Raw genomic sequence first — 6,000 nt, forward strand, 5'->3', positions numbered from 1 at the left:
TATTTTCTAGGAATTTACAGAAATGAATTAACGTCTCCACTTGCCTCAGCTATTCACATAGAGTCCAGGTTAATTTCTTCATTTCCACTCTTCCAAAAAGGAAAAAAAAAGTGAACAAGTTTAATGAAAATCATTGAGAAAGTGCCAACATATGTGCCCAGTTTTTAGAGTTGCTTACAAATTATAAAACTCCTGAAACACTACAACACTTTCATGGACTTGTATCTTTCTCAACCTTGATAACAAATTATATTAATAATAAACTTCCAGATTGTTATTGTTGTTGTTTTGAAACAGAATGTCACTTTGTCACCCAGGATGGAGTGCAGTGGTGCAGCCTTGGCTCACCGCAACCTCCGCCTCCTTGATTCAAGTGATTCTCCTGCCTCAGCCTCCTGAGTAGCTGGGATTACTGGTGCACGCCACCACACCTGGCTAATTTTTTTTTGTATTTTGAGTAGAGGTGGGGTTTCACCATGTTGGCCAGGCTGCTGTCGAATTCCTGACCTTAAGTGATCTGCCCGCCTTGGCCTCCCCAAGTCCTGGGATCACAGGCATGAGCCACTGTGCCGAGCCAAACTTCCAGGTATATAATTAAAATTTTAGCAAGCCTTTCCCTCAGCCTAATTTTAAAATTAAGATTTCTTTTCTTTTCTTTTCTTTTTCCTTTTCTTTTCTTTTCTTTTCTTTCTTTCTCTTTCTTGCTTGATGACATTATTATCATAGTCTGGTAGATTCTGTCTTTCTATAATAAAAATCCTGTGATGTTGTTCAAAGAAACTCAATGAGCTTTCTGTATGTTTACCAAGGAATTAAAATCTTAACAAAGGTTTTCAGTACAAGAAATACTCCCTTTTGTAAGAATTCTTCATAGGTTTTTCTAGCATGTTTGTTTTTATTGAATGATACTTGATGGTTCTATATGTTATTTCTTTTCTACTATATATAATTTTAATTAGGGAATACATTTAACATTTTAAAACTATCATTTCTTTTTCCAGAATAATCATAACATGTTTTGCTTCTTGTTGCTTTAAAAGGAACATTTTAAATTGCTTTTTTACAACAATAAGTGTGAAAGGAAATGCCAAAATACAAACAATTTCACTTCTTGTTGGAATTTGACATTTCTACTAGCTAAGTAATATAAACATGCATCACCTAAATGAGCAGTATTTTAATAGCATCATTTTCACATTTTAATTGTTGTCACATTTCTTCTTTGTTTAGGGAGACGTCTGGTGAACACCCGTGGGATCTAAAGAACAAGTAAGATTTAAAGCATGCTGGGTTGTGTGCCTGACTTTCAAATTTTATTTATTTTATTGCTTAATAGTGTTTCTTTACTACTGTGGGTTATAGCTTCTTAACAAAATTGTTAGAAGTTTTATTATGGAGTATAAGGAATAAAAGTGAACTTTCAACACTTTCAAATTATTTGGAGTCTTAAAATATATACATGAATTTTCTGTATGCAGTAGGCAGACACAAAAATACTATGTCTTTATGGACATAGATAGAGTGAAATTTCAAGTCCTAAATAATGCGTATGCTTTTATGCAGAAGAGGAAATACACATCTATAGACTGAGTTTTTACAAGATGATTTTTATAAGATATACTGTTTTATTTAACAATTGTCTTAGTGTGACCTCTAGCCTATCAATGGAGTAGGTCAGTGAGCAGTGAGTAGTTGATTCATTTCCCGAAACTCCACCTCGTGTGGAACATGATTCTGTTAACACCAGAGTATGAACAATACAATGACCACCCAGTATTGGAATGAGATGTGTTGGAATGGTTTTGAGAGAAACTTCAGTTAATGGAGTGGGAAGGAGAAAGTGTGAAGTGCAGTTGAAAGGAAAGCAAATAAGTAAGAGAAGAACTGAAAATAATAAAGAAGAGAAGACAGATCTTCAAAGAATAAACAAATAGAGTAAACAAATAGATTACATATACTTGCACTTCATTGCAAATATTTGGAAGAAAGAAAAGAGAGGTCGAACAAATAAAAAGTAGTAAGTACAGACTGGAAACTATAGAGACAGGATATTCAATAAATAGTGCTTAAGAGAAAGGGAAAGAAAAGAGTAGTAAAAGTAGAAGAAAGTTCCATTTTAAATTTTTGCTTTTTCACTTATTTGACAATTTACGTAATTTAAACTACAACTTGAATGGTTTACAAATAGAAGCCTTGAATATTTTTATCTATTTCATTGAAAAAGAAAAAAAAATTCTAGTCATCATGCAATTATTCGATGTTTCTGAGAATCTTGTTTTATGCTCAATTTAAGCCATGTTTAAATGAAGAAAATGTTTCTTGATTTATTTCAAGTTTCCTTACTAGAGTTCTAAAGTTTCTATATTTATGAAATCACTTGATTCTAAAAAAGGGAAAATTGTACATTTAAGGAGGTGAAATAAATCATTAAAATGTATTTCTACTCTGTGGAAAGCATATGTTAAACAATTCAAATTTACAGTTAGAATGGTTCAAATTATTCCTGCATTCAAAGACACAAAGCCCTAGAATTACCCTGTAGTTATCATGTAATTGCTATTTGCTGGCAAAGGAAAGGTTAACAGTAGTGCTGATCTCAACTGTAATACACAGATTTACCAAGGAACCTGTAGAACTGAGTTTTTCTGTCCAAAGAATGAATAATAAAACTCCAGCAAAATAACCTTTCTTTTCATTGGCATAAAGATAAAATAAGTAAAAATTCCTTTTTAGCAGCACTTGGAAAAGTATGGTTCTTCATTTATGGTTGTTGCTGTTTTTCATTGGTTTGGGTGGCTATTATGTATTAATCATTTATCACAACAAAGAGATTTTGTTGTGATGATAAATATTACTAATAGTCGCAGTGAGTTGGAGAAAATTACTTGGTTATTTACGATCCATTATGTATAATACATATCACTACTAGGCCACCACGCATTGTTTTTTATAACCATAGAGTAGAGCTTCGTGGGAGCAAAATCGAAAATACCCATTGACTCTAAATCCAAAATACTGAGTAAAATTCCAGCACCACCATTAAGAGCCACTTTATCTTCCCACTCTTCAGTGTTTTCCTGTTTAAAATGAGAATACTGCCCACTGACAGGATTGCTGTGGTATCTGAGCAAGTTGTCAATCTGAAAGTACTTTGAACTTGGTCAACATTGCTGGATGACATAACTGGGGAGTCTTGGGTTCTAGCTACCTGCAGGTGAAGCCACCCAAATGACTTTGCAAAGATTGCTACAGGTGTTTGTACTTGTGATTCAATGTTATCATTTTTTAAGTCATTTAGGGGGTAGGTCAAACAACCATTTAAGAAGCTTTAGTCATCAGCCTCATTGCTCCGGATCTGGAGTGGAGCCTCATAAGAATATCCTGCTGTGGGCACCTTACATTCCTCTAATGGAATAAAACTAGGACCATCTCCCCCATTTTAACCGGTACTAGGCTGCTTGGTTTTACATATATTCTCTCATATAAATCTCAAATCAATCATGTGAGGAATATCTGTGTGTCTCCATTTTTAGATGATTTTCATAAAGGCTTAGTAACATGACTGAGGTAACACAAAGAGAAAAGAGAAAGAACTGGAATTGGAACCCAGAACTTGTTCCACAGCCCATGTATATTACAGATGTATTTTACTGCCTTCCTCAGTGAAATGTAGTATTTTTAATGCAACTATTTGGGGAAAATTATCACAGTAATTTTATCCACACGGGTGTGGAGAAAACATTTAATATAAAAGACAAATGTTTCAGGGAGAGGAAAAGCAATTTCGGTTCCCAAGGAGGGTGACACCTGCTGAAAGGGGATGCAGTAAGGCAGTCTCAGAGTTGTGCCTTGGACAAGCCCTGTGGGAAAGCATTAGTGAGCATGTTTTTTAATCCTACAACTCTTTCCTCCTTTGGCAGTTAACAGCAAATTCCTCAAGTCCTACTGCCTGTGCTTTAAGGCCCAATTCTTCTGCATTCCTATGATCATTTAGCAGAGGGAAGACCCAACTCTACTTTCTTTCTAATTATTGGCATTTCTCACCTCCATAACAACAACAAAGTTTGTGCCCCTGATTTTCTGCTTATGGTCTGACATTGGTGATTGATCTAAGTATGCTTGCTGAAGTCAGGGAAGATGGTAATTATTATATCCAAATGTACATTGAACAGTCCTTTTAAGGCTCCATTCTCTTCTTCTTCTTTAAGAAAAAGTAAGTTATTAGAAAGTAATGAAAATAAATTATTTTGTTACAGCAAAGGGGTCCCGATCCAGACTCCATCCAAGAGAGGGTTGTTGCATCTCATGCAAGAAAGAATTCAGGGCAAGTCCATAGAGTAAAGTGAAAACAAGTTTATTAGGAAAGTGAAGAAATAAAAGAATGGCTACTCCATAGACAAAGCAGCCCCGAGGGCAGCTGGTTGCCCATTTTTATGGTTATTTCTTGATGATATGCTAAACAAGGGGTGGATTATTCATGCCTCCCCTTTTTAGACCATGTAGTGTAACTTCCTGACATTGCCATGGCATTTGTAAACTGTCATGGCGCTGGTGGGAGTGTAGCAGTGAGGATGACCAGAAGTCACTCTTGTGGCCATCTTGGTTTTGGTGGGTTTTGGCTGGCTTCTCTACTGCAACCTATTTCATCAGCAACGTCTTTATGATCTGTATCTTGTGCCAACCTCCTGTCTCATCCTGTGACTTAGAATGCCTTAACCCTCTGAGTATACAGCCCAGTAAATCTCAGCATTGTTTTAGCAGCCCCCATTCAAGATGGAGTTGCTCTGGTTTAAATGCCTCTGACACGTTCATGATTGATTGATTGATTGTTTAATTTTTTAAAAAGCTATCTAGTTAAACCTGTCTTTTTTTACACAAATTGATTTTAAATAGTTAAAATATTTTTTAAAATCCGTAAGTAATTCTTACTCTACTCATTTATGCACATATACACTCACATGTACACGGACATAGCTACACACACACTTATACATGTATACATGTATACACAGACTATAGCAAGGTCTTTTATCCCCTTTCAATGAAATATTGTATTCTATAGAATAAATAATGTTGAAAAAGTGATTTTGGAGAAAGGTGGAAAAGTCTTAAGTGTGTCATGTATAATCTGCACCTTTCTAAACATCGTGTTTTAAGTAGTCATCTTATTTCAGAAATTAGAGGCTCAATGTGTTTAGAAATACATTTTCATCATGTTCATACACAATATAGATTTCTCCTTCCTCAGATTGTCTCCTGTGTAAACATACTGCTTGATAAAGATGACAGTCAAGTTAACTTGATTGCTGGATAGCTGTATTGTTATTACCGTAAATAAACACACATATTTCCTCTTTGGATTATTCCTGGTAAGAAATCTCTAGACAAACACAATGCTTTCTTCTGGATTGATTGTGATCTTACTCACTCTAGGTAATCACATATGTATCGTTCATATTAATAGTTTTATAAAACTGAATTTAATATGTAGAAAAGTTCAGAGGAAAAGGGTATACGATTAGGTGACATTTTTAAGGGCATGGCTAAAAGCAAAAATATTATTGACAAATCTTTGGAGTCTTATACAATAAATGGAATCTAATTTACACAACATAAGCACATTTTTGTTCAGATTGTGAGAATGAAGGACCATGGAGGAGTTTTATTCAAAGATATCAGCTTTGCTCAAGAAACTCAGATAAATGCTTCCAGGAAAACAACAGCAACAACAACGAGGTAATAGCATGGACCAAACAGTTATTTCACTCTTTAATTCCAAAAACAGGTATTATTCCTCTCTGAGTATCACATAGAGCTTATGATTTACTTATTATAGAAAAATGCTTGTCATCTACAACAAGTACTGATTGTGAACATCAGAAGATACCAAGTACACAAAAATGCAGCAGCCAAAAGTTCAAGAGTGAGGGAGCCCTCAGTATCCAGCCTCATACTGAGATTGGTTAAACTGCAAGATGCACCCAACAAAAGATCCATTTT

The 6,000-nt window shown here is 34.9% G+C and overlaps 1 long non-coding RNA gene across 1 annotated transcript in view; it reads left to right on the top strand.

Moving 5' to 3' along the window:
- The window catches only part of LOC144334859 (uncharacterized), a 1,627,235-nt gene extending 1,623,651 nt beyond the window's left edge, over positions 1-3,584 (top strand). The window contains exon 10 of the long non-coding RNA XR_013405115.1: positions 1,231-3,584. This is a non-coding gene — a long non-coding RNA (uncharacterized LOC144334859). The remainder of the gene's footprint in view (positions 1-1,230) is intronic.
- The last annotated feature ends 2,416 nt before the right edge of the window (positions 3,585-6,000 follow it).

Source organism: Macaca mulatta, chromosome 15 (assembly GCF_049350105.2).
Source record: "Macaca mulatta isolate MMU2019108-1 chromosome 15, T2T-MMU8v2.0, whole genome shotgun sequence".
Taxonomy (NCBI): Eukaryota; Metazoa; Chordata; class Mammalia; order Primates; family Cercopithecidae; genus Macaca; species Macaca mulatta.